At 49.7% G+C, this 25,608-nt stretch overlaps 26 non-coding genes across 26 annotated transcripts; 8 read left to right on the forward strand and 18 right to left on the reverse strand.

Moving 5' to 3' along the window:
* Nucleotides 1-267: 267 nt before the first annotated feature.
* On the reverse strand, nt 268-339 carry Trnap-ugg (transfer RNA proline (anticodon UGG)). Its single transcript has one exon. It is a non-coding gene; the product is annotated as a tRNA-Pro (tRNA).
* A 1,849-nt stretch (nt 340-2,188) lies between these two features.
* Trnap-cgg (transfer RNA proline (anticodon CGG)) lies at nt 2,189-2,260 on the reverse strand. Its single transcript has one exon. It is a non-coding gene; the product is annotated as a tRNA-Pro (tRNA).
* Nucleotides 2,261-2,495: 235 nt separating this feature from the next.
* On the forward strand, nt 2,496-2,568 carry Trnav-uac (transfer RNA valine (anticodon UAC)). Its single transcript has one exon. It is a non-coding gene; the product is annotated as a tRNA-Val (tRNA).
* A 602-nt stretch (nt 2,569-3,170) lies between these two features.
* Nucleotides 3,171-3,242, reverse strand: Trnap-ugg (transfer RNA proline (anticodon UGG)). The gene has a single exon. It is a non-coding gene; the product is annotated as a tRNA-Pro (tRNA).
* Nucleotides 3,243-5,091: 1,849 nt separating this feature from the next.
* On the reverse strand, nt 5,092-5,163 carry Trnap-cgg (transfer RNA proline (anticodon CGG)). Its single transcript has one exon. It is a non-coding gene; the product is annotated as a tRNA-Pro (tRNA).
* A 235-nt stretch (nt 5,164-5,398) lies between these two features.
* On the forward strand, nt 5,399-5,471 carry Trnav-uac (transfer RNA valine (anticodon UAC)). Its single transcript has one exon. It is a non-coding gene; the product is annotated as a tRNA-Val (tRNA).
* Nucleotides 5,472-6,073: 602 nt separating this feature from the next.
* Trnap-ugg (transfer RNA proline (anticodon UGG)) lies at nt 6,074-6,145 on the reverse strand. Its single transcript has one exon. It is a non-coding gene; the product is annotated as a tRNA-Pro (tRNA).
* A 1,849-nt stretch (nt 6,146-7,994) lies between these two features.
* Nucleotides 7,995-8,066, reverse strand: Trnap-cgg (transfer RNA proline (anticodon CGG)). Its single transcript has one exon. It is a non-coding gene; the product is annotated as a tRNA-Pro (tRNA).
* A 235-nt stretch (nt 8,067-8,301) lies between these two features.
* On the forward strand, nt 8,302-8,374 carry Trnav-uac (transfer RNA valine (anticodon UAC)). The gene has a single exon. It is a non-coding gene; the product is annotated as a tRNA-Val (tRNA).
* A 602-nt stretch (nt 8,375-8,976) lies between these two features.
* On the reverse strand, nt 8,977-9,048 carry Trnap-ugg (transfer RNA proline (anticodon UGG)). The gene has a single exon. It is a non-coding gene; the product is annotated as a tRNA-Pro (tRNA).
* Nucleotides 9,049-10,897: 1,849 nt separating this feature from the next.
* On the reverse strand, nt 10,898-10,969 carry Trnap-cgg (transfer RNA proline (anticodon CGG)). Its single transcript has one exon. It is a non-coding gene; the product is annotated as a tRNA-Pro (tRNA).
* Nucleotides 10,970-11,204: 235 nt separating this feature from the next.
* Nucleotides 11,205-11,277, forward strand: Trnav-uac (transfer RNA valine (anticodon UAC)). The gene has a single exon. It is a non-coding gene; the product is annotated as a tRNA-Val (tRNA).
* Nucleotides 11,278-11,879: 602 nt separating this feature from the next.
* Nucleotides 11,880-11,951, reverse strand: Trnap-ugg (transfer RNA proline (anticodon UGG)). The gene has a single exon. It is a non-coding gene; the product is annotated as a tRNA-Pro (tRNA).
* Nucleotides 11,952-13,800: 1,849 nt separating this feature from the next.
* Trnap-cgg (transfer RNA proline (anticodon CGG)) lies at nt 13,801-13,872 on the reverse strand. Its single transcript has one exon. It is a non-coding gene; the product is annotated as a tRNA-Pro (tRNA).
* Nucleotides 13,873-14,107: 235 nt separating this feature from the next.
* Trnav-uac (transfer RNA valine (anticodon UAC)) lies at nt 14,108-14,180 on the forward strand. The gene has a single exon. It is a non-coding gene; the product is annotated as a tRNA-Val (tRNA).
* Nucleotides 14,181-14,782: 602 nt separating this feature from the next.
* Trnap-ugg (transfer RNA proline (anticodon UGG)) lies at nt 14,783-14,854 on the reverse strand. Its single transcript has one exon. It is a non-coding gene; the product is annotated as a tRNA-Pro (tRNA).
* A 1,849-nt stretch (nt 14,855-16,703) lies between these two features.
* On the reverse strand, nt 16,704-16,775 carry Trnap-cgg (transfer RNA proline (anticodon CGG)). Its single transcript has one exon. It is a non-coding gene; the product is annotated as a tRNA-Pro (tRNA).
* A 235-nt stretch (nt 16,776-17,010) lies between these two features.
* On the forward strand, nt 17,011-17,083 carry Trnav-uac (transfer RNA valine (anticodon UAC)). Its single transcript has one exon. It is a non-coding gene; the product is annotated as a tRNA-Val (tRNA).
* Nucleotides 17,084-17,685: 602 nt separating this feature from the next.
* Nucleotides 17,686-17,757, reverse strand: Trnap-ugg (transfer RNA proline (anticodon UGG)). The gene has a single exon. It is a non-coding gene; the product is annotated as a tRNA-Pro (tRNA).
* Nucleotides 17,758-19,602: 1,845 nt separating this feature from the next.
* Nucleotides 19,603-19,674, reverse strand: Trnap-cgg (transfer RNA proline (anticodon CGG)). Its single transcript has one exon. It is a non-coding gene; the product is annotated as a tRNA-Pro (tRNA).
* A 235-nt stretch (nt 19,675-19,909) lies between these two features.
* On the forward strand, nt 19,910-19,982 carry Trnav-uac (transfer RNA valine (anticodon UAC)). The gene has a single exon. It is a non-coding gene; the product is annotated as a tRNA-Val (tRNA).
* A 602-nt stretch (nt 19,983-20,584) lies between these two features.
* On the reverse strand, nt 20,585-20,656 carry Trnap-ugg (transfer RNA proline (anticodon UGG)). Its single transcript has one exon. It is a non-coding gene; the product is annotated as a tRNA-Pro (tRNA).
* A 1,851-nt stretch (nt 20,657-22,507) lies between these two features.
* Nucleotides 22,508-22,579, reverse strand: Trnap-cgg (transfer RNA proline (anticodon CGG)). Its single transcript has one exon. It is a non-coding gene; the product is annotated as a tRNA-Pro (tRNA).
* Nucleotides 22,580-22,814: 235 nt separating this feature from the next.
* On the forward strand, nt 22,815-22,887 carry Trnav-uac (transfer RNA valine (anticodon UAC)). Its single transcript has one exon. It is a non-coding gene; the product is annotated as a tRNA-Val (tRNA).
* A 602-nt stretch (nt 22,888-23,489) lies between these two features.
* Trnap-ugg (transfer RNA proline (anticodon UGG)) lies at nt 23,490-23,561 on the reverse strand. Its single transcript has one exon. It is a non-coding gene; the product is annotated as a tRNA-Pro (tRNA).
* Nucleotides 23,562-25,413: 1,852 nt separating this feature from the next.
* Nucleotides 25,414-25,485, reverse strand: Trnap-cgg (transfer RNA proline (anticodon CGG)). The gene has a single exon. It is a non-coding gene; the product is annotated as a tRNA-Pro (tRNA).
* Nucleotides 25,486-25,608: the final 123 nt, after the last annotated feature.

Genomic DNA, 25,608 nt, shown 5'->3' on the forward strand with positions numbered 1-25,608 from the left:
TGGTTGTTGCCGTCGCTAGTAAGATGAAGGTAGACTGTCGCACAATCAAGCTGAATCTCCACTCACGGTGCACATATTCCGCAAAGACAACCTTGTTTTCCGTTGCAAGAAAAATTACCGTCTGCCTTTCTACCGAATTCCACCTACGTACTTTACTGGTGCCGGATTCTTGTTATATCCACGTGATATAACAGGCGTCTTACTCTTCATTGAGGAGCTGCAACCGGGACTGAGTTCCACCTACTCTTCAGCACGGTCAAAATGGCAGGGCTCGTCCGGGATTTGAACCCGGGACCTCCTGCACCCAAAGCAGGAATCATACCCCTAGACCAACGAGCCACCTGCCCGCACCACTCAAGCTAATCACAAGTAGTGCATCTCCCAGGGAACACAAACTTTCACGTGAATTCGCAAGATAAGCGCTTTCTGCAGGCAGCACTCACCACTGATGAGAAGAATATTAAAGGCGCCGAATAAAAAGCGAAATAACTTCATCGAACTCTGCTTATGAACAGCCGGCAGTGCCTCAGTTTCCGTATGTGGTTTCTCAGGGTTAAGAGAAGGCGAATGCACTAAACAAAATAACATCGGGAAAGCAAGCACCAACTCATAATGAAAATATTGAAGAATATACTGCAAGCAAAACTTCCAGAAGACGAATACTGAAGACGCCACAGACAAAAGAATTATTCTATGCAGCAACGATCATCTAGGAAGCGTGAATTGCATGTGCCGCTCCACCACACAACTTCTTTTGATACTGTTTTACTTATTCTAAATTTTCATTACCTGATCGTCTCTAGAATACTGTGTGATTATCACGTGGTTTCCTCCTTCCAACAGCGATAGTGGTAAGTAAATCGACTACAAAATCTTTCAAAGTAGGTCAGACACCAAAAAAAAAAAAAAAAAAAAAATCGGAGCTGCGTGTAGCTCATGTCATTCTGCTTCAAAGGTAATTCAGCGGCTGGGAGTAGTGGCGTACTCCTGTAATCCAAGCTTCCGGGAGGCCGTTGTGTGGGAGAGATCTGGAAACAACTACAGATTCGGCCGTTTCACGAGCTCAGGAACGGCCGCGGTACTTTCATCGAGCTCTGCAGATCGACAGATGACAGTGTGGAAATTTCGGCAAGCGGTGGCTAAGGGTTAAGAGAAGCCGAACGCACTAAACACAAGAACGTCGGGAAACCGAAGCACGTAACTATAAGATTGCGGAATGCAGTGCAAAAGCAAAACTTCGAGAAGACCAACTCTGAAGCCATCGGCGCGCTAGGAGTTACTCCGCGCAGCAGCGATCATCTAGGAAGAGCGAGACGGGGGTGTCGCTCGACCACACAATAAATTTTTACTTAATCCAAATTTGCAATACCGGTTCGTCACTAGAATACTGCGCCTTGGTTCTTCCAAAAGCGATAGTAATAAGCACGTCGACTGCAGCGTCATTTAGGGTAGTGAGTCAGACATGGAGAGGATAAAAGGCGGGTGGAATGTGCAACGACAGGGGGCATTGCAGGGCGGGCGCCGACTCCTTGCGCTGTGGCGCCGGCGGCGGCCTGGAGGGGCTGGGGCTGCTGGTGCCTCCATGTAGAGCTGCCGCCGAGCCCAGGCGCCGTGCCGCTAACGAAGCGATCGCCTTTGGTGACATCTTTTGCAATAACGACTGCGCGAATCGACGGTATCTCGTAAGGAAAGAAAGAGCAGCAGATGCTGCTGAGGACTCTCCCTCGAGCGTTTCCGATGACTTCTTGAGCTCTTATTCGACATGGCATTCAGGCAGTCAAGGGTGCTGTCGATTGTTTCACACGAATGCGAAATACCGGCATTGTGCGTTTCCGCAAAGTGATTTTTACGCCACAATGGCGATCGTCCTACAAGTTGTATCACATGTGGAGGGCAGAGCGTAGCAGTTTCCGTGGTGTAGCGGTTATAACGTCTGCCTAACACGCACAAGGTCCCCGGTTCGATTGCGGGCGGAAACAAGTTTTCGTCGCACTCAGCAAGACACTTGCTACGATCTCTACTGTGACCATTTAAATCAACTTCAAACGTTCCACCAGCAGGGTGCACATGGCTCAAATGAAACTGTTTCAGAACTGGTTGTCGGATTTAGCGCTGACTTGGAGGCCTGGAAATGCGCGAAACAGCCGCCGCCATGCGGTTTGTTAGCACACCGTTGTACAAAACGCAAGGGCTCGTCCGGGATTTGAACCCGGGACCTCCTGCACCCGAAGCAGGAATCATACCCCTAGACCAACGAGCCTGTTCGTTCCGAAAACACACTGCATGTGAATGACGCCGCCGTTGATGGTCTCACCATGTACGGCTGCAGCTCACCCAGCGTTCTCTCTGGCTGTCGCGGTTGGATTGTTTTCATCGACTTCTTGTACTATAGGAACCTCACGAATCGGAGGGAGCTCGTAGCCGATGCCCTTGCTAACACAGAAGGAAAACTGTTGCTACCACGAGTCTCCGGGTGGCACATCAGACGAACCGTCGTTTCCGTGGTGTAGCGGTTATCACGTCTGCTTTACACGCAGAAGGTCCCCGGTTCGATCCCGGGCGGGAACACAACAATTTTAATCCGTATATCGGATTTCATTTCCGGGATGACCTCACGGATGCGTATGCAGAGACAATCAATGTCATATTCTAGATGGATAGGGCGTCATTTTACTGTCAAATACTGTTGCTCTCTTATTGCACCGGTATTTGGTAACTGAGAACGCCCCTAGCTCCATTATGGCTGGCAAAATATACAACCCGGTTCTTCAGGGCTACTTCAGGTGCGCTTCCTACTGGCTATCCTGAGCTCGCGCTACTCGCCTTGTCACGGCTGTGACAAAGTGTGAAGGTAACTAATAATGAGAAACTCTTAGCCACGCTCAGTCTTACGTCCCACCCATTGGTTGTTGCCGTCGCTAGTAAGATGAAGGTAGACTGTCGCACAATCAAGCTGAATCTCCACTCACGGTGCACATATTCCGCAAAGACAACCTTGTTTTCCGTTGCAAGAAAAATTACCGTCTGCCTTTCTACCGAATTCCACCTACGTACTTTACTGGTGCCGGATTCTTGTTATATCCACGTGATATAACAGGCGTCTTACTCTTCATTGAGGAGCTGCAACCGGGACTGAGTTCCACCTACTCTTCAGCACGGTCAAAATGGCAGGGCTCGTCCGGGATTTGAACCCGGGACCTCCTGCACCCAAAGCAGGAATCATACCCCTAGACCAACGAGCCACCTGCCCGCACCACTCAAGCTAATCACAAGTAGTGCATCTCCCAGGGAACACAAACTTTCACGTGAATTCGCAAGATAAGCGCTTTCTGCAGGCAGCACTCACCACTGATGAGAAGAATATTAAAGGCGCCGAATAAAAAGCGAAATAACTTCATCGAACTCTGCTTATGAACAGCCGGCAGTGCCTCAGTTTCCGTATGTGGTTTCTCAGGGTTAAGAGAAGGCGAATGCACTAAACAAAATAACATCGGGAAAGCAAGCACCAACTCATAATGAAAATATTGAAGAATATACTGCAAGCAAAACTTCCAGAAGACGAATACTGAAGACGCCACAGACAAAAGAATTATTCTATGCAGCAACGATCATCTAGGAAGCGTGAATTGCATGTGCCGCTCCACCACACAACTTCTTTTGATACTGTTTTACTTATTCTAAATTTTCATTACCTGATCGTCTCTAGAATACTGTGTGATTATCACGTGGTTTCCTCCTTCCAACAGCGATAGTGGTAAGTAAATCGACTACAAAATCTTTCAAAGTAGGTCAGACACCAAAAAAAAAAAAAAAAAAAAAATCGGAGCTGCGTGTAGCTCATGTCATTCTGCTTCAAAGGTAATTCAGCGGCTGGGAGTAGTGGCGTACTCCTGTAATCCAAGCTTCCGGGAGGCCGTTGTGTGGGAGAGATCTGGAAACAACTACAGATTCGGCCGTTTCACGAGCTCAGGAACGGCCGCGGTACTTTCATCGAGCTCTGCAGATCGACAGATGACAGTGTGGAAATTTCGGCAAGCGGTGGCTAAGGGTTAAGAGAAGCCGAACGCACTAAACACAAGAACGTCGGGAAACCGAAGCACGTAACTATAAGATTGCGGAATGCAGTGCAAAAGCAAAACTTCGAGAAGACCAACTCTGAAGCCATCGGCGCGCTAGGAGTTACTCCGCGCAGCAGCGATCATCTAGGAAGAGCGAGACGGGGGTGTCGCTCGACCACACAATAAATTTTTACTTAATCCAAATTTGCAATACCGGTTCGTCACTAGAATACTGCGCCTTGGTTCTTCCAAAAGCGATAGTAATAAGCACGTCGACTGCAGCGTCATTTAGGGTAGTGAGTCAGACATGGAGAGGATAAAAGGCGGGTGGAATGTGCAACGACAGGGGGCATTGCAGGGCGGGCGCCGACTCCTTGCGCTGTGGCGCCGGCGGCGGCCTGGAGGGGCTGGGGCTGCTGGTGCCTCCATGTAGAGCTGCCGCCGAGCCCAGGCGCCGTGCCGCTAACGAAGCGATCGCCTTTGGTGACATCTTTTGCAATAACGACTGCGCGAATCGACGGTATCTCGTAAGGAAAGAAAGAGCAGCAGATGCTGCTGAGGACTCTCCCTCGAGCGTTTCCGATGACTTCTTGAGCTCTTATTCGACATGGCATTCAGGCAGTCAAGGGTGCTGTCGATTGTTTCACACGAATGCGAAATACCGGCATTGTGCGTTTCCGCAAAGTGATTTTTACGCCACAATGGCGATCGTCCTACAAGTTGTATCACATGTGGAGGGCAGAGCGTAGCAGTTTCCGTGGTGTAGCGGTTATAACGTCTGCCTAACACGCACAAGGTCCCCGGTTCGATTGCGGGCGGAAACAAGTTTTCGTCGCACTCAGCAAGACACTTGCTACGATCTCTACTGTGACCATTTAAATCAACTTCAAACGTTCCACCAGCAGGGTGCACATGGCTCAAATGAAACTGTTTCAGAACTGGTTGTCGGATTTAGCGCTGACTTGGAGGCCTGGAAATGCGCGAAACAGCCGCCGCCATGCGGTTTGTTAGCACACCGTTGTACAAAACGCAAGGGCTCGTCCGGGATTTGAACCCGGGACCTCCTGCACCCGAAGCAGGAATCATACCCCTAGACCAACGAGCCTGTTCGTTCCGAAAACACACTGCATGTGAATGACGCCGCCGTTGATGGTCTCACCATGTACGGCTGCAGCTCACCCAGCGTTCTCTCTGGCTGTCGCGGTTGGATTGTTTTCATCGACTTCTTGTACTATAGGAACCTCACGAATCGGAGGGAGCTCGTAGCCGATGCCCTTGCTAACACAGAAGGAAAACTGTTGCTACCACGAGTCTCCGGGTGGCACATCAGACGAACCGTCGTTTCCGTGGTGTAGCGGTTATCACGTCTGCTTTACACGCAGAAGGTCCCCGGTTCGATCCCGGGCGGGAACACAACAATTTTAATCCGTATATCGGATTTCATTTCCGGGATGACCTCACGGATGCGTATGCAGAGACAATCAATGTCATATTCTAGATGGATAGGGCGTCATTTTACTGTCAAATACTGTTGCTCTCTTATTGCACCGGTATTTGGTAACTGAGAACGCCCCTAGCTCCATTATGGCTGGCAAAATATACAACCCGGTTCTTCAGGGCTACTTCAGGTGCGCTTCCTACTGGCTATCCTGAGCTCGCGCTACTCGCCTTGTCACGGCTGTGACAAAGTGTGAAGGTAACTAATAATGAGAAACTCTTAGCCACGCTCAGTCTTACGTCCCACCCATTGGTTGTTGCCGTCGCTAGTAAGATGAAGGTAGACTGTCGCACAATCAAGCTGAATCTCCACTCACGGTGCACATATTCCGCAAAGACAACCTTGTTTTCCGTTGCAAGAAAAATTACCGTCTGCCTTTCTACCGAATTCCACCTACGTACTTTACTGGTGCCGGATTCTTGTTATATCCACGTGATATAACAGGCGTCTTACTCTTCATTGAGGAGCTGCAACCGGGACTGAGTTCCACCTACTCTTCAGCACGGTCAAAATGGCAGGGCTCGTCCGGGATTTGAACCCGGGACCTCCTGCACCCAAAGCAGGAATCATACCCCTAGACCAACGAGCCACCTGCCCGCACCACTCAAGCTAATCACAAGTAGTGCATCTCCCAGGGAACACAAACTTTCACGTGAATTCGCAAGATAAGCGCTTTCTGCAGGCAGCACTCACCACTGATGAGAAGAATATTAAAGGCGCCGAATAAAAAGCGAAATAACTTCATCGAACTCTGCTTATGAACAGCCGGCAGTGCCTCAGTTTCCGTATGTGGTTTCTCAGGGTTAAGAGAAGGCGAATGCACTAAACAAAATAACATCGGGAAAGCAAGCACCAACTCATAATGAAAATATTGAAGAATATACTGCAAGCAAAACTTCCAGAAGACGAATACTGAAGACGCCACAGACAAAAGAATTATTCTATGCAGCAACGATCATCTAGGAAGCGTGAATTGCATGTGCCGCTCCACCACACAACTTCTTTTGATACTGTTTTACTTATTCTAAATTTTCATTACCTGATCGTCTCTAGAATACTGTGTGATTATCACGTGGTTTCCTCCTTCCAACAGCGATAGTGGTAAGTAAATCGACTACAAAATCTTTCAAAGTAGGTCAGACACCAAAAAAAAAAAAAAAAAAAAAATCGGAGCTGCGTGTAGCTCATGTCATTCTGCTTCAAAGGTAATTCAGCGGCTGGGAGTAGTGGCGTACTCCTGTAATCCAAGCTTCCGGGAGGCCGTTGTGTGGGAGAGATCTGGAAACAACTACAGATTCGGCCGTTTCACGAGCTCAGGAACGGCCGCGGTACTTTCATCGAGCTCTGCAGATCGACAGATGACAGTGTGGAAATTTCGGCAAGCGGTGGCTAAGGGTTAAGAGAAGCCGAACGCACTAAACACAAGAACGTCGGGAAACCGAAGCACGTAACTATAAGATTGCGGAATGCAGTGCAAAAGCAAAACTTCGAGAAGACCAACTCTGAAGCCATCGGCGCGCTAGGAGTTACTCCGCGCAGCAGCGATCATCTAGGAAGAGCGAGACGGGGGTGTCGCTCGACCACACAATAAATTTTTACTTAATCCAAATTTGCAATACCGGTTCGTCACTAGAATACTGCGCCTTGGTTCTTCCAAAAGCGATAGTAATAAGCACGTCGACTGCAGCGTCATTTAGGGTAGTGAGTCAGACATGGAGAGGATAAAAGGCGGGTGGAATGTGCAACGACAGGGGGCATTGCAGGGCGGGCGCCGACTCCTTGCGCTGTGGCGCCGGCGGCGGCCTGGAGGGGCTGGGGCTGCTGGTGCCTCCATGTAGAGCTGCCGCCGAGCCCAGGCGCCGTGCCGCTAACGAAGCGATCGCCTTTGGTGACATCTTTTGCAATAACGACTGCGCGAATCGACGGTATCTCGTAAGGAAAGAAAGAGCAGCAGATGCTGCTGAGGACTCTCCCTCGAGCGTTTCCGATGACTTCTTGAGCTCTTATTCGACATGGCATTCAGGCAGTCAAGGGTGCTGTCGATTGTTTCACACGAATGCGAAATACCGGCATTGTGCGTTTCCGCAAAGTGATTTTTACGCCACAATGGCGATCGTCCTACAAGTTGTATCACATGTGGAGGGCAGAGCGTAGCAGTTTCCGTGGTGTAGCGGTTATAACGTCTGCCTAACACGCACAAGGTCCCCGGTTCGATTGCGGGCGGAAACAAGTTTTCGTCGCACTCAGCAAGACACTTGCTACGATCTCTACTGTGACCATTTAAATCAACTTCAAACGTTCCACCAGCAGGGTGCACATGGCTCAAATGAAACTGTTTCAGAACTGGTTGTCGGATTTAGCGCTGACTTGGAGGCCTGGAAATGCGCGAAACAGCCGCCGCCATGCGGTTTGTTAGCACACCGTTGTACAAAACGCAAGGGCTCGTCCGGGATTTGAACCCGGGACCTCCTGCACCCGAAGCAGGAATCATACCCCTAGACCAACGAGCCTGTTCGTTCCGAAAACACACTGCATGTGAATGACGCCGCCGTTGATGGTCTCACCATGTACGGCTGCAGCTCACCCAGCGTTCTCTCTGGCTGTCGCGGTTGGATTGTTTTCATCGACTTCTTGTACTATAGGAACCTCACGAATCGGAGGGAGCTCGTAGCCGATGCCCTTGCTAACACAGAAGGAAAACTGTTGCTACCACGAGTCTCCGGGTGGCACATCAGACGAACCGTCGTTTCCGTGGTGTAGCGGTTATCACGTCTGCTTTACACGCAGAAGGTCCCCGGTTCGATCCCGGGCGGGAACACAACAATTTTAATCCGTATATCGGATTTCATTTCCGGGATGACCTCACGGATGCGTATGCAGAGACAATCAATGTCATATTCTAGATGGATAGGGCGTCATTTTACTGTCAAATACTGTTGCTCTCTTATTGCACCGGTATTTGGTAACTGAGAACGCCCCTAGCTCCATTATGGCTGGCAAAATATACAACCCGGTTCTTCAGGGCTACTTCAGGTGCGCTTCCTACTGGCTATCCTGAGCTCGCGCTACTCGCCTTGTCACGGCTGTGACAAAGTGTGAAGGTAACTAATAATGAGAAACTCTTAGCCACGCTCAGTCTTACGTCCCACCCATTGGTTGTTGCCGTCGCTAGTAAGATGAAGGTAGACTGTCGCACAATCAAGCTGAATCTCCACTCACGGTGCACATATTCCGCAAAGACAACCTTGTTTTCCGTTGCAAGAAAAATTACCGTCTGCCTTTCTACCGAATTCCACCTACGTACTTTACTGGTGCCGGATTCTTGTTATATCCACGTGATATAACAGGCGTCTTACTCTTCATTGAGGAGCTGCAACCGGGACTGAGTTCCACCTACTCTTCAGCACGGTCAAAATGGCAGGGCTCGTCCGGGATTTGAACCCGGGACCTCCTGCACCCAAAGCAGGAATCATACCCCTAGACCAACGAGCCACCTGCCCGCACCACTCAAGCTAATCACAAGTAGTGCATCTCCCAGGGAACACAAACTTTCACGTGAATTCGCAAGATAAGCGCTTTCTGCAGGCAGCACTCACCACTGATGAGAAGAATATTAAAGGCGCCGAATAAAAAGCGAAATAACTTCATCGAACTCTGCTTATGAACAGCCGGCAGTGCCTCAGTTTCCGTATGTGGTTTCTCAGGGTTAAGAGAAGGCGAATGCACTAAACAAAATAACATCGGGAAAGCAAGCACCAACTCATAATGAAAATATTGAAGAATATACTGCAAGCAAAACTTCCAGAAGACGAATACTGAAGACGCCACAGACAAAAGAATTATTCTATGCAGCAACGATCATCTAGGAAGCGTGAATTGCATGTGCCGCTCCACCACACAACTTCTTTTGATACTGTTTTACTTATTCTAAATTTTCATTACCTGATCGTCTCTAGAATACTGTGTGATTATCACGTGGTTTCCTCCTTCCAACAGCGATAGTGGTAAGTAAATCGACTACAAAATCTTTCAAAGTAGGTCAGACACCAAAAAAAAAAAAAAAAAAAAAATCGGAGCTGCGTGTAGCTCATGTCATTCTGCTTCAAAGGTAATTCAGCGGCTGGGAGTAGTGGCGTACTCCTGTAATCCAAGCTTCCGGGAGGCCGTTGTGTGGGAGAGATCTGGAAACAACTACAGATTCGGCCGTTTCACGAGCTCAGGAACGGCCGCGGTACTTTCATCGAGCTCTGCAGATCGACAGATGACAGTGTGGAAATTTCGGCAAGCGGTGGCTAAGGGTTAAGAGAAGCCGAACGCACTAAACACAAGAACGTCGGGAAACCGAAGCACGTAACTATAAGATTGCGGAATGCAGTGCAAAAGCAAAACTTCGAGAAGACCAACTCTGAAGCCATCGGCGCGCTAGGAGTTACTCCGCGCAGCAGCGATCATCTAGGAAGAGCGAGACGGGGGTGTCGCTCGACCACACAATAAATTTTTACTTAATCCAAATTTGCAATACCGGTTCGTCACTAGAATACTGCGCCTTGGTTCTTCCAAAAGCGATAGTAATAAGCACGTCGACTGCAGCGTCATTTAGGGTAGTGAGTCAGACATGGAGAGGATAAAAGGCGGGTGGAATGTGCAACGACAGGGGGCATTGCAGGGCGGGCGCCGACTCCTTGCGCTGTGGCGCCGGCGGCGGCCTGGAGGGGCTGGGGCTGCTGGTGCCTCCATGTAGAGCTGCCGCCGAGCCCAGGCGCCGTGCCGCTAACGAAGCGATCGCCTTTGGTGACATCTTTTGCAATAACGACTGCGCGAATCGACGGTATCTCGTAAGGAAAGAAAGAGCAGCAGATGCTGCTGAGGACTCTCCCTCGAGCGTTTCCGATGACTTCTTGAGCTCTTATTCGACATGGCATTCAGGCAGTCAAGGGTGCTGTCGATTGTTTCACACGAATGCGAAATACCGGCATTGTGCGTTTCCGCAAAGTGATTTTTACGCCACAATGGCGATCGTCCTACAAGTTGTATCACATGTGGAGGGCAGAGCGTAGCAGTTTCCGTGGTGTAGCGGTTATAACGTCTGCCTAACACGCACAAGGTCCCCGGTTCGATTGCGGGCGGAAACAAGTTTTCGTCGCACTCAGCAAGACACTTGCTACGATCTCTACTGTGACCATTTAAATCAACTTCAAACGTTCCACCAGCAGGGTGCACATGGCTCAAATGAAACTGTTTCAGAACTGGTTGTCGGATTTAGCGCTGACTTGGAGGCCTGGAAATGCGCGAAACAGCCGCCGCCATGCGGTTTGTTAGCACACCGTTGTACAAAACGCAAGGGCTCGTCCGGGATTTGAACCCGGGACCTCCTGCACCCGAAGCAGGAATCATACCCCTAGACCAACGAGCCTGTTCGTTCCGAAAACACACTGCATGTGAATGACGCCGCCGTTGATGGTCTCACCATGTACGGCTGCAGCTCACCCAGCGTTCTCTCTGGCTGTCGCGGTTGGATTGTTTTCATCGACTTCTTGTACTATAGGAACCTCACGAATCGGAGGGAGCTCGTAGCCGATGCCCTTGCTAACACAGAAGGAAAACTGTTGCTACCACGAGTCTCCGGGTGGCACATCAGACGAACCGTCGTTTCCGTGGTGTAGCGGTTATCACGTCTGCTTTACACGCAGAAGGTCCCCGGTTCGATCCCGGGCGGGAACACAACAATTTTAATCCGTATATCGGATTTCATTTCCGGGATGACCTCACGGATGCGTATGCAGAGACAATCAATGTCATATTCTAGATGGATAGGGCGTCATTTTACTGTCAAATACTGTTGCTCTCTTATTGCACCGGTATTTGGTAACTGAGAACGCCCCTAGCTCCATTATGGCTGGCAAAATATACAACCCGGTTCTTCAGGGCTACTTCAGGTGCGCTTCCTACTGGCTATCCTGAGCTCGCGCTACTCGCCTTGTCACGGCTGTGACAAAGTGTGAAGGTAACTAATAATGAGAAACTCTTAGCCACGCTCAGTCTTACGTCCCACCCATTGGTTGTTGCCGTCGCTAGTAAGATGAAGGTAGACTGTCGCACAATCAAGCTGAATCTCCACTCACGGTGCACATATTCCGCAAAGACAACCTTGTTTTCCGTTGCAAGAAAAATTACCGTCTGCCTTTCTACCGAATTCCACCTACGTACTTTACTGGTGCCGGATTCTTGTTATATCCACGTGATATAACAGGCGTCTTACTCTTCATTGAGGAGCTGCAACCGGGACTGAGTTCCACCTACTCTTCAGCACGGTCAAAATGGCAGGGCTCGTCCGGGATTTGAACCCGGGACCTCCTGCACCCAAAGCAGGAATCATACCCCTAGACCAACGAGCCACCTGCCCGCACCACTCAAGCTAATCACAAGTAGTGCATCTCCCAGGGAACACAAACTTTCACGTGAATTCGCAAGATAAGCGCTTTCTGCAGGCAGCACTCACCACTGATGAGAAGAATATTAAAGGCGCCGAATAAAAAGCGAAATAACTTCATCGAACTCTGCTTATGAACAGCCGGCAGTGCCTCAGTTTCCGTATGTGGTTTCTCAGGGTTAAGAGAAGGCGAATGCACTAAACAAAATAACATCGGGAAAGCAAGCACCAACTCATAATGAAAATATTGAAGAATATACTGCAAGCAAAACTTCCAGAAGACGAATACTGAAGACGCCACAGACAAAAGAATTATTCTATGCAGCAACGATCATCTAGGAAGCGTGAATTGCATGTGCCGCTCCACCACACAACTTCTTTTGATACTGTTTTACTTATTCTAAATTTTCATTACCTGATCGTCTCTAGAATACTGTGTGATTATCACGTGGTTTCCTCCTTCCAACAGCGATAGTGGTAAGTAAATCGACTACAAAATCTTTCAAAGTAGGTCAGACACCAAAAAAAAAAAAAAAAAAAAAATCGGAGCTGCGTGTAGCTCATGTCATTCTGCTTCAAAGGTAATTCAGCGGCTGGGAGTAGTGGCGTACTCCTGTAATCCAAGCTTCCGGGAGGCCGTTGTGTGGGAGAGATGTGGAAACAACTACAGATTCGGCCGTTTCACGAGCTCAGGAACGGCCGCGGTACTTTCATCGAGCTCTGCAGATCGACAGATGACAGTGTGGAAATTTCGGCAAGCGGTGGCTAAGGGTTAAGAGAAGCCGAACGCACTAAACACAAGAACGTCGGGAAACCGAAGCACGTAACTATAAGATTGCGGAATGCAGTGCAAAAGCAAAACTTCGAGAAGACCAACTCTGAAGCCATCGGCGCGCTAGGAGTTACTCCGCGCAGCAGCGATCATCTAGGAAGAGCGAGACGGGGGTGTCGCTCGACCACACAATAAATTTTTACTTAATCCAAATTTGCAATACCGGTTCGTCACTAGAATACTGCGCCTTGGTTCTTCCAAAAGCGATAGTAATAAGCACGTCGACTGCAGCGTCATTTAGGGTAGTGAGTCAGACATGGAGAGGATAAAAGGCGGGTGGAATGTGCAACGACAGGGGGCATTGCAGGGCGGGCGCCGACTCCTTGCGCTGTGGCGCCGGCGGCGGCCTGGAGGGGCTGGGGCTGCTGGTGCCTCCATGTAGAGCTGCCGCCGAGCCCAGGCGCCGTGCCGCTAACGAAGCGATCGCCTCTGGTGACATCTTTTGCAATAACGACTGCGCGAATCGACGGTATCTCGTAAGGAAAGAAAGAGCAGCAGATGCTGCTGAGGACTCTCCCTCGAGCGTTTCCGATGACTTCTTGAGCTCTTATTCGACATGGCATTCAGGCAGTCAAGGGTGCTGTCGATTGTTTCACACGAATGCGAAATACCGGCATTGTGCGTTTCCGCAAAGTGATTTTTACGCCACAATGGCGATCGTCCTACAAGTTGTATCACATGTGGAGGGCAGAGCGTAGCAGTTTCCGTGGTGTAGCGGTTATAACGTCTGCCTAACACGCACAAGGTCCCCGGTTCGATTGCGGGCGGAAACAAGTTTTCGTCGCACTCAGCAAGACACTTGCTACGATCTCTACTGTGACCATTTAAATCAACTTCAAACGTTCCACCAGCAGGGTGCACATGGCTCAAATGAAACTGTTTCAGAACTGGTTGTCGGATTTAGCGCTGACTTGGAGGCCTGGAAATGCGCGAAACAGCCGCCGCCATGCGGTTTGTTAGCACACCGTTGTACAAAACGCAAGGGCTCGTCCGGGATTTGAACCCGGGACCTCCTGCACCCGAAGCAGGAATCATACCCCTAGACCAACGAGCCTGTTCGTTCCGAAAACACACTGCATGTGAATGACGCCGCCGTTGATGGTCTCACCATGTACGGCTGCAGCTCACCCAGCGTTCTCTCTGGCTGTCGCGGTTGGATTGTTTTCATCGACTTCTTGTACTATAGGAACCTCACGAATCGGAGGGAGCTCGTAGCCGATGCCCTTGCTAACACAGAAGGAAAACTGTTGCTACCACGAGTCTCCGGGTGGCACATCAGACGAACCGTCGTTTCCGTGGTGTAGCGGTTATCACGTCTGCTTTACACGCAGAAGGTCCCCGGTTCGATCCCGGGCGGGAACACAACAATTTTAATCCGTATATCGGATTTCATTTCCGGGATGACCTCACGGATGCGTATGCAGAGACAATCAATGTCATATTCTAGATGGATAGGGCGTCATTTTACTGTCAAATACTGTTGCTCTCTTATTGCACCGGTATTTGGTAACTGAGAACGCCCCTAGCTCCATTATGGCTGGCAAAATATACAACCCGGTTCTTCAGGGCTACTTCAGGTGCGCTTCCTACTGGCTATCCTGAGCTCGCGCTACTCGCCTTGTCACGGCTGTGACAAAGTGTGAAGGTAACTAATAATGAGAAACTCTTAGCCACGCTCAGTCTTACGTCCCACCCATTGGTTGTTGCCGTCGCTAGTAAGATGAAGGTAGACTGTCGCACAATCAAGCTGAATCTCCACTCACGGTGCACATATTCCGCAAAGACAACCTTGTTTTCCGTTGCAAGAAAAATTACCGTCTGCCTTTCTACCGAATTCCACCTACGTACTTTACTGGTGCCGGATTCTTGTTATATCCACGTGATATAACAGGCGTCTTACTCTTCATTGAGGAGCTGCAACCGGGACTGAGTTCCACCTACTCTTCAGCACGGTCAAAATGGCAGGGCTCGTCCGGGATTTGAACCCGGGACCTCCTGCACCCAAAGCAGGAATCATACCCCTAGACCAACGAGCCACCTGCCCGCACCACTCAAGCTAATCACAAGTAGTGCATCTCCCAGGGAACACAAACTTTCACGTGAATTCGCAAGATAAGCGCTTTCTGCAGGCAGCACTCACCACTGATGAGAAGAATATTAAAGGCGCCGAATAAAAAGCGAAATAACTTCATCGAACTCTGCTTATGAACAGCCGGCAGTGCCTCAGTTTCCGTATGTGGTTTCTCAGGGTTAAGAGAAGGCGAATGCACTAAACAAAATAACATCGGGAAAGCAAGCACCAACTCATAATGAAAATATTGAAGAATATACTGCAAGCAAAACTTCCAGAAGACGAATACTGAAGACGCCACAGACAAAAGAATTATTCTATGCAGCAACGATCATCTAGGAAGCGTGAATTGCATGTGCCGCTCCACCACACAACTTCTTTTGATACTGTTTTACTTATTCTAAATTTTCATTACCTGATCGTCTCTAGAATACTGTGTGATTATCACGTGGTTTCCTCCTTCCAACAGCGATAGTGGTAAGTAAATCGACTACAAAATCTTTCAAAGTAGGTCAGACACCAAAAAAAAAAAAAAAAAAAAAATCGGAGCTGCGTGTAGCTCATGTCATTCTGCTTCAAAGGTAATTCAGCGGCTGGGAGTAGTGGCGTACTCCTGTAATCCAAGCTTCCGGGAGGCCGTTGTGTGGGAGAGATGTGGAAACAACTACAGATTCGGCCGTTTCACGAGCTCAGGAACGGCCGCGGTACTTTCATCGAGCTCTGCAGATCGACAGATGACAGTGTGGAAATTTCGGCAAGCGGTGGCTAAGGGTTAAGAGAAGCCGAACGCACTAAACACAAGAACGTCGGGAAACCGAAGCACGTAACTATAAGATTGCGGAATGCAGTGCAAAAGCAAAACTTCGAGAAGACCAACTCTGAAGCCATCGGCGCGCTAGGAGTTACTCCGCGCAGCAGCGATCATCTAGGAAGAGCGAGACGGGGGTGTCGCTCGACCACACAATAAATTTTTACTTAATCCAAATTTGCAATACCGGTTCGTCACTAGAATACTGCGCCTTGGTTCTTCCAAAAGCGATAGTAATAAGCACGTCGACTGCAGCGTCATTTAGGGTAGTGAGTCAGACATGGAGAGGATAAAAGGCGGGTGGAATGTGCAACGACAGGGGGCATTGCAGGGCGGGCGCCGACTCCTTGCGCTGTGGCGCCGGCGGCGGCCTGGAGGGGCTGGGGCTGCTGGTGCCTCCATGTAGAGCTGCCGCCGAGCCCAGGCGCCGTGCCGCTAACGAAGCGATCGCCTTTGGTGACATCTTTTGCAATAACGACTGCGCGAATCGACGGTATCTCGTAAGGAAAGAAAGAGCAGCAGATGCTGCTGAGGACTCTCCCTCGAGCGTTTCCGATGACTTCTTGAGCTCTTATTCGACATGGCATTCAGGCAGTCAAGGGTGCTGTCGATTGTTTCACACGAATGCGAAATACCGGCATTGTGCGTTTCCGCAAAGTGATTTTTACGCCACAATGGCGATCGTCCTACAAGTTGTATCACATGTGGAGGGCAGAGCGTAGCAGTTTCCGTGGTGTAGCGGTTATAACGTCTGCCTAACACGCACAAGGTCCCCGGTTCGATTGCGGGCGGAAACAAGTTTTCGTCGCACTCAGCAAGACACTTGCTACGATCTCTACTGTGACCATTTAAATCAACTTCAAACGTTCCACCAGCAGGGTGCACATGGCTCAAATGAAACTGTTTCAGAACTGGTTGTCGGATTTAGCGCTGACTTGGAGGCCTGGAAATGCGCGAAACAGCCGCCGCCATGCGGTTTGTTAGCACACCGTTGTACAAAACGCAAGGGCTCGTCCGGGATTTGAACCCGGGACCTCCTGCACCCGAAGCAGGAATCATACCCCTAGACCAACGAGCCTGTTCGTTCCGAAAACACACTGCATGTGAATGACGCCGCCGTTGATGGTCTCACCATGTACGGCTGCAGCTCACCCAGCGTTCTCTCTGGCTGTCGCGGTTGGATTGTTTTCATCGACTTCTTGTACTATAGGAACCTCACGAATCGGAGGGAGCTCGTAGCCGATGCCCTTGCTAACACAGAAGGAAAACTGTTGCTACCACGAGTCTCCGGGTGGCACATCAGACGAACCGTCGTTTCCGTGGTGTAGCGGTTATCACGTCTGCTTTACACGCAGAAGGTCCCCGGTTCGATCCCGGGCGGGAACACAACAATTTTAATCCGTATATCGGATTTCATTTCCGGGATGACCTCACGGATGCGTATGCAGAGACAATCAATGTCATATTCTAGATGGATAGGGCGTCATTTTACTGTCAAATACTGTTGCTCTCTTATTGCACCGGTATTTGGTAACTGAGAACGCCCCTAGCTCCATTATGGCTGGCAAAATATACAACCCGGTTCTTCAGGGCTACTTCAGGTGCGCTTCCTACTGGCTATCCTGAGCTCGCGCTACTCGCCTTGTCACGGCTGTGACAAAGTGTGAAGGTAACTAATAATGAGAAACTCTTAGCCACGCTCAGTCTTACGTCCCACCCATTGGTTGTTGCCGTCGCTAGTAAGATGAAGGTAGACTGTCGCACAATCAAGCTGAATCTCCACTCACGGTGCACATATTCCGCAAAGACAACCTTGTTTTCCGTTGCAAGAAAAATTACCGTCTGCCTTTCTACCGAATTCCACCTACGTACTTTACTGGTGCCGGATTCTTGTTATATCCACGTGATATAACAGGCGTCTTACTCTTCATTGAGGAGCTGCAACCGGGACTGAGTTCCACCTACTCTTCAGCACGGTCAAAATGGCAGGGCTCGTCCGGGATTTGAACCCGGGACCTCCTGCACCCAAAGCAGGAATCATACCCCTAGACCAACGAGCCACCTGCCCGCACCACTCAAGCTAATCACAAGTAGTGCATCTCCCAGGGAACACAAACTTTCACGTGAATTCGCAAGATAAGCGCTTTCTGCAGGCAGCACTCACCACTGATGAGAAGAATATTAAAGGCGCCGAATAAAAAGCGAAATAACTTCATCGAACTCTGCTTATGAACAGCCGGCAGTGCCTCAGTTTCCGTATGTGGTTTCTCAGGGTTAAGAGAAGGCGAATGCACTAAACAAAATAACATCGGGAAAGCAAGCACCAACTCATAATGAAAATATTGAAGAATATACTGCAAGCAAAACTTCCAGAAGACGAATACTGAAGACGCCACAGACAAAAGAATTATTCTATGCAGCAACGATCATCTAGGAAGCGTGAATTGCATGTGCCGCTCCACCACACAACTTCTTTTGATACTGTTTTACTTATTCTAAATTTTCATTACCTGATCGTCTCTAGAATACTGTGTGATTATCACGTGGTTTCCTCCTTCCAACAGCGATAGTGGTAAGTAAATCGACTACAAAATCTTTCAAAGTAGGTCAGACACCAAAAAAAAAAAAAAAAAAAATCGGAGCTGCGTGTAGCTCATGTCATTCTGCTTCAAAGGTAATTCAGCGGCTGGGAGTAGTGGCGTACTCCTGTAATCCAAGCTTCCGGGAGGCCGTTGTGTGGGAGAGATCTGGAAACAACTACAGATTCGGCCGTTTCACGAGCTCAGGAACGGCCGCGGTACTTTCATCGAGCTCTGCAGATCGACAGATGACAGTGTGGAAATTTCGGCAAGCGGTGGCTAAGGGTTAAGAGAAGCCGAACGCACTAAACACAAGAACGTCGGGAAACCGAAGCACGTAACTATAAGATTGCGGAATGCAGTGCAAAAGCAAAACTTCGAGAAGACCAACTCTGAAGCCATCGGCGCGCTAGGAGTTACTCCGCGCAGCAGCGATCATCTAGGAAGAGCGAGACGGGGGTGTCGCTCGACCACACAATAAATTTTTACTTAATCCAAATTTGCAATACCGGTTCGTCACTAGAATACTGCGCCTTGGTTCTTCCAAAAGCGATAGTAATAAGCACGTCGACTGCAGCGTCATTTAGGGTAGTGAGTCACATGGAGAGGATAAAAGGCGGGTGGAATGTGCAACGACAGGGGGCATTGCAGGGCGGGCGCCGACTCCTTGCGCTGTGGCGCCGGCGGCGGCCTGGAGGGGCTGGGGCTGCTGGTGCCTCCATGTAGAGCTGCCGCCGAGCCCAGGCGCCGTGCCGCTAACGAAGCGATCGCCTCTGGTGACATCTTTTGCAATAACGACTGCGCGAATCGACGGTATCTCGTAAGGAAAGAAAGAGCAGCAGATGCTGCTGAGGACTCTCCCTCGAGCGTTTCCGATGACTTCTTGAGCTCTTATTCGACATGGCATTCAGGCAGTCAAGGGTGCTGTCGATTGTTTCACACGAATGCGAAATACCGGCATTGTGCGTTTCCGCAAAGTGATTTTTACGCCACAATGGCGATCGTCCTACAAGTTGTATCACATGTGGAGGGCAGAGCGTAGCAGTTTCCGTGGTGTAGCGGTTATAACGTCTGCCTAACACGCACAAGGTCCCCGGTTCGATTGCGGGCGGAAACAAGTTTTCGTCGCACTCAGCAAGACACTTGCTACGATCTCTACTGTGACCATTTAAATCAACTTCAAACGTTCCACCAGCAGGGTGCACATGGCTCAAATGAAACTGTTTCAGAACTGGTTGTCGGATTTAGCGCTGACTTGGAGGCCTGGAAATGCGCGAAACAGCCGCCGCCATGCGGTTTGTTAGCACACCGTTGTACAAAACGCAAGGGCTCGTCCGGGATTTGAACCCGGGACCTCCTGCACCCGAAGCAGGAATCATACCCCTAGACCAACGAGCCTGTTCGTTCCGAAAACACACTGCATGTGAATGACGCCGCCGTTGATGGTCTCACCATGTACGGCTGCAGCTCACCCAGCGTTCTCTCTGGCTGTCGCGGTTGGATTGTTTTCATCGACTTCTTGTACTATAGGAACCTCACGAATCGGAGGGAGCTCGTAGCCGATGCCCTTGCTAACACAGAAGGAAAACTGTTGCTACCACGAGTCTCCGGGTGGCACATCAGACGAACCGTCGTTTCCGTGGTGTAGCGGTTATCACGTCTGCTTTACACGCAGAAGGTCCCCGGTTCGATCCCGGGCGGGAACACAACAATTTTAATCCGTATATCGGATTTCATTTCCGGGATGACCTCACGGATGCGTATGCAGAGACAATCAATGTCATATTCTAGATGGATAGGGCGTCATTTTACTGTCAAATACTGTTGCTCTCTTATTGCACCGGTATTTGGTAACTGAGAACGCCCCTAGCTCCATTATGGCTGGCAAAATATACAACCCGGTTCTTCAGGGCTACTTCAGGTGCGCTTCCTACTGGCTATCCTGAGCTCGCGCTACTCGCCTTGTCACGGCTGTGACAAAGTGTGAAGGTAACTAATAATGAGAAACTCTTAGCCACGCTCAGTCTTACGTCCCACCCATTGGTTGTTGCCGTCGCTAGTAAGATGAAGGTAGACTGTCGCACAATCAAGCTGAATCTCCACTCACGGTGCACATATTCCGCAAAGACAACCTTGTTTTCCGTTGCAAGAAAAATTACCGTCTGCCTTTCTACCGAATTCCACCTACGTACTTTACTGGTGCCGGATTCTTGTTATATCCACGTGATATAACAGGCGTCTTACTCTTCATTGAGGAGCTGCAACCGGGACTGAGTTCCACCTACTCTTCAGCACGGTCAAAATGGCAGGGCTCGTCCGGGATTTGAACCCGGGACCTCCTGCACCCAAAGCAGGAATCATACCCCTAGACCAACGAGCCACCTGCCCGCACCACTCAAGCTAATCACAAGTAGTGCATCTCCCAGGGAACACAAACTTTCACGTGAATTCGCAAGATAAGCGCTTTCTGCAGGCAGCACTCACCACTGATGAGAAGAATATTAAAGGCGCCGAATAAAAAGCGAAATAACTTCATCGAACTCTGCTTATGAACAGCCGGCAGTGCCTCAGTTTCCGTATGTGGTTTCTCAGGGTTAAGAGAAGGCGAATGCACTAAACAAAATAACATCGGGAAAGCAAGCACCAACTCATAATGAAAATATTGAAGAATATACTGCAAGCAAAACTTCCAGAAGACGAATACTGAAGACGCCACAGACAAAAGAATTATTCTATGCAGCAACGATCATCTAGGAAGCGTGAATTGCATGTGCCGCTCCACCACACAACTTCTTTTGATACTGTTTTACTTATTCTAAATTTTCATTACCTGATCGTCTCTAGAATACTGTGTGATTATCACGTGGTTTCCTCCTTCCAACAGCGATAGTGGTAAGTAAATCGACTACAAAATCTTTCAAAGTAGGTCAGACACCAAAAAAAAAAAAAAAAAAAAAAAATCGGAGCTGCGTGTAGCTCATGTCATTCTGCTTCAAAGGTAATTCAGCGGCTGGGAGTAGTGGCGTACTCCTGTAATCCAAGCTTCCGGGAGGCCGTTGTGTGGGAGAGATCTGGAAACAACTACAGATTCGGCCGTTTCACGAGCTCAGGAACGGCCGCGGTACTTTCATCGAGCTCTGCAGATCGACAGATGACAGTGTGGAAATTTCGGCAAGCGGTGGCTAAGGGTTAAGAGAAGCCGAACGCACTAAACACAAGAACGTCGGGAAACCGAAGCACGTAACTATAAGATTGCGGAATGCAGTGCAAAAGCAAAACTTCGAGAAGACCAACTCTGAAGCCATCGGCGCGCTAGGAGTTACTCCGCGCAGCAGCGATCATCTAGGAAGAGCGAGACGGGGGTGTCGCTCGACCACACAATAAATTTTTACTTAATCCAAATTTGCAATACCGGTTCGTCACTAGAATACTGCGCCTTGGTTCTTCCAAAAGCGATAGTAATAAGCACGTCGACTGCAGCGTCATTTAGGGTAGTGAGTCAGACATGGAGAGGATAAAAGGCGGGTGGAATGTGCAACGACAGGGGGCATTGCAGGGCGGGCGCCGACTCCTTGCGCTGTGGCGCCGGCGGCGGCCTGGAGGGGCTGGGGCTGCTGGTGCCTCCATGTAGAGCTGCCGCCGAGCCCAGGCGCCGTGCCGCTAACGAAGCGATCGCCTTTGGTGACATCTTTTGCAATAACGACTGCGCGAATCGACGGTATCTCGTAAGGAAAGAAAGAGCAGCAGATGCTGCTGAGGACTCTCCCTCGAGCGTTTCCGATGACTTCTTGAGCTCTTATTCGACATGGCATTCAGGCAGTCAAGGGTGCTGTCGATTGTTTCACACGAATGCGAAATACCGGCATTGTGCGTTTCCGCAAAGTGATTTTTACGCCACAATGGCGATCGTCCTACAAGTTGTATCACATGTGGAGGGCAGAGCGTAGCAGTTTCCGTGGTGTAGCGGTTATAACGTCTGCCTAACACGCACAAGGTCCCCGGTTCGATTGCGGGCGGAAACAAGTTTTCGTCGCACTCAGCAAGACACTTGCTACGATCTCTACTGTGACCATTTAAATCAACTTCAAACGTTCCACCAGCAGGGTGCACATGGCTCAAATGAAACTGTTTCAGAACTGGTTGTCGGATTTAGCGCTGACTTGGAGGCCTGGAAATGCGCGAAACAGCCGCCGCCATGCGGTTTGTTAGCACACCGTTGTACAAAACGCAAGGGCTCGTCCGGGATTTGAACCCGGGACCTCCTGCACCCGAAGCAGGAATCATACCCCTAGACCAACGAGCCTGTTCGTTCCGAAAACACACTGCATGTGAATGACGCCGCCGTTGATGGTCTCACCATGTACGGCTGCAGCTCACCCAGCGTTCTCTCTGGCTGTCGCGGTTGGATTGTTTTCATCGACTTCTTGTACTATAGGAACCTCACGAATCGGAGGGAGCTCGTAGCCGATGCCCTTGCTAACACAGAAGGAAAACTGTTGCTACCACGAGTCTCCGGGTGGCACATCAGACGAACCGTCGTTTCCGTGGTGTAGCGGTTATCACGTCTGCTTTACACGCAGAAGGTCCCCGGTTCGATCCCGGGCGGGAACACAACAATTTTAATCCGTATATCGGATTTCATTTCCGGGATGACCTCACGGATGCGTATGCAGAGACAATCAATGTCATATTCTAGATGGATAGGGCGTCATTTTACTGTCAAATACTGTTGCTCTCTTATTGCACCGGTATTTGGTAACTGAGAACGCCCCTAGCTCCATTATGGCTGGCAAAATATACAACCCGGTTCTTCAGGGCTACTTCAGGTGCGCTTCCTACTGGCTATCCTGAGCTCGCGCTACTCGCCTTGTCACGGCTGTGACAAAGTGTGAAGGTAACTAATAATGAGAAACTCTTAGCCACGCTCAGTCTTACGTCCCACCCATTGGTTGTTGCCGTCGCTAGTAAGATGAAGGTAGACTGTCGCACAATCAAGCTGAATCTCCACTCACGGTGCACATATTCCGCAAAGACAACCTTGTTTTCCGTTGCAAGAAAAATTACCGTCTGCCTTTCTACCGAATTCCACCTACGTACTTTACTGGTGCCGGATTCTTGTTATATCCACGTGATATAACAGGCGTCTTACTCTTCATTGAGGAGCTGCAACCGGGACTGAGTTCCACCTACTCTTCAGCACGGTCAAAATGGCAGGGCTCGTCCGGGATTTGAACCCGGGACCTCCTGCACCCAAAGCAGGAATCATACCCCTAGACCAACGAGCCACCTGCCCGCACCACTCAAGCTAATCACAAGTAGTGCATCTCCCAGGGAACACAAACTTTCACGTGAATTCGCAAGATAAGCGCTTTCTGCAGGCAGCACTCACCACTGATGAGAAGAATATTAAAGGCGCCGAATAAAAAGCGAAATAACTTCATCGAACTCTGCTTATGAACAGCCGGCAGTGCCTCAGTTTCCGTATGTGGTTTCTCAGGGTTAAGAGAAGGCGAATGCACTAAACAAAATAACATCGGGAAAGCAAGCACCAACTCATAATGAAAATATTGAAGAATATACTGCAAGCAAAACTTCCAGAAGACGAATACTGAAGACGCCACAGACAAAAGAATTATTCTATGCAGCAACGATCATCTAGGAAGCGTGAATTGCATGTGCCGCTCCACCACACAACTTCTTTTGATACTGTTTTACTTATTCTAAATTTTCATTACCTGATCGTCTCTAGAATACTGTGTGATTATCACGTGGTTTCCTCCTTCCAACAGCGATAGTGGTAAGTAAATCGACTACAAAATCTTTCAAAGTAGGTCAGACACCAAACAAAAAAAAAAAAAAAAAAAAATCGGAGCTGCGTGTAGCTCATGTCATTCTGCTTCAAAGGTAATTCAGCGGCTGGGAGTAGTGGCGTACTCCTGTAATCCAAGCTTCCGGGAGGCCGTTGTGTGGGAGAGATCTGGAAACAACTACAGATTCGGCCGTTTCACGAGCTCAGGAACGGCCGCGGTACTTTCATCGAGCTCTGCAGATCGACAGATGACAGTGTGGAAATTTCGGCAAGCGGTGGCTAAGGGTTAAGAGAAGCCGAACGCACTAAACACAAGAACGTCGGGAAACCGAAGCACGTAACTATAAGATTGCGGAATGCAGTGCAAAAGCAAAACTTCGAGAAGACCAACTCTGAAGCCATCGGCGCGCTAGGAGTTACTCCGCGCAGCAGCGATCATCTAGGAAGAGCGAGACGGGGGTGTCGCTCGACCACACAATAAATTTTTACTTAATCCAAATTTGCAATACCGGTTCGTCACTAGAATACTGCGCCTTGGTTCTTCCAAAAGCGATAGTAATAAGCACGTCGACTGCAGCGTCATTTAGGGTAGTGAGTCAGACATGGAGAGGATAAAAGGCGGGTGGAATGTGCAACGACAGGGGGCATTGCAGGGCGGGCGCCGACTCCTTGCGCTGTGGCGCCGGCGGCGGCCTGGAGGGGCTGGGGCTGCTGGTGCCTCCATGTAGAGCTGCCGCCGAGCCCAGGCGCCGTGCCGCTAACGAAGCGATCGCCTTTGGTGACATCTTTTGCAATAACGACTGCGCGAATCGACGGTATCTCGTAAGGAAAGAAAGAGCAGCAGATGCTGCTGAGGACTCTCCCTCGAGCGTTTCCGATGACTTCTTGAGCTCTTATTCGACATGGCATTCAGGCAGTCAAGGGTGCTGTCGATTGTTTCACACGAATGCGAAATACCGGCATTGTGCGTTTCCGCAAAGTGATTTTTACGCCACAATGGCGATCGTCCTACAAGTTGTATCACATGTGGAGGGCAGAGCGTAGCAGTTTCCGTGGTGTAGCGGTTATAACGTCTGCCTAACACGCACAAGGTCCCCGGTTCGATTGCGGGCGGAAACAAGTTTTCGTCGCACTCAGCAAGACACTTGCTACGATCTCTACTGTGACCATTTAAATCAACTTCAAACGTTCCACCAGCAGGGTGCACATGGCTCAAATGAAACTGTTTCAGAACTGGTTGTCGGATTTAGCGCTGACTTGGAGGCCTGGAAATGCGCGAAACAGCCGCCGCCATGCGGTTTGTTAGCACACCGTTGTACAAAACGCAAGGGCTCGTCCGGGATTTGAACCCGGGACCTCCTGCACCCGAAGCAGGAATCATACCCCTAGACCAACGAGCCTGTTCGTTCCGAAAACACATTGCATGTGAATGCCGCCGCCGTTGATGGTCTCACCATGTACGGCTGCAGCTCACCCAGCGTTCTCTCTGGCTGTCGCGGTTGGATTGTTTTCATCGACTTCTT

The sequence above is a fragment of the Schistocerca nitens genome, chromosome 2, assembly GCF_023898315.1.
Source record: "Schistocerca nitens isolate TAMUIC-IGC-003100 chromosome 2, iqSchNite1.1, whole genome shotgun sequence".
In the NCBI taxonomy this organism is placed as follows: domain Eukaryota; kingdom Metazoa; phylum Arthropoda; class Insecta; order Orthoptera; family Acrididae; genus Schistocerca; species Schistocerca nitens.